Consider the following 562-nt stretch of genomic DNA (forward strand, 5'->3'; position numbering starts at 1 on the left):
AAAGAGGACGAAATAACTGTATATCGTTTAACTGTAAATTGTCTAAGGAATTAAAATGAAATTCCTAATTATATAAATGAACATTTTTTTTATTGAGAAAATATAATTAAAAAAATTATATTTATAAATAATAAAATTATATATCACTAAATTGATAAAAATATTTTTTCCATAATTATATAAAATTCAAAGATTAAAAATAAAAATAATAATTATAATTCATTTAATATATAATAAAATTATATACATATATTGTTTAAATATATATATACATGTCAATTTAAATAAATAAAAATATACATAATATAAAAAGTTTATTAAGATTTAAACGAATTATTTTTTACATATTTCTATATTTAATACATAATTTCGTAAAATTATAAATGATTTTTGATTAAAAAATTAATGTTGCTTATTGAAATTGAAATCATTTTAATTTCAATTTAAAATATCTTTTTTGCCGTTTTATTTTATAAAATTTAATCGTAATATATTTATTTAAAACATATATTTATATTTTTTTCAAAGTAATAATTAAATTAAATAATTATTTTAAGTACAA

The sequence above is a fragment of the Apis dorsata genome, unplaced genomic scaffold (genome assembly GCF_000469605.1).
Source record: "Apis dorsata unplaced genomic scaffold, Apis dorsata 1.3 scaffold_41, whole genome shotgun sequence".
Taxonomy (NCBI): domain Eukaryota; kingdom Metazoa; phylum Arthropoda; class Insecta; order Hymenoptera; family Apidae; genus Apis; species Apis dorsata.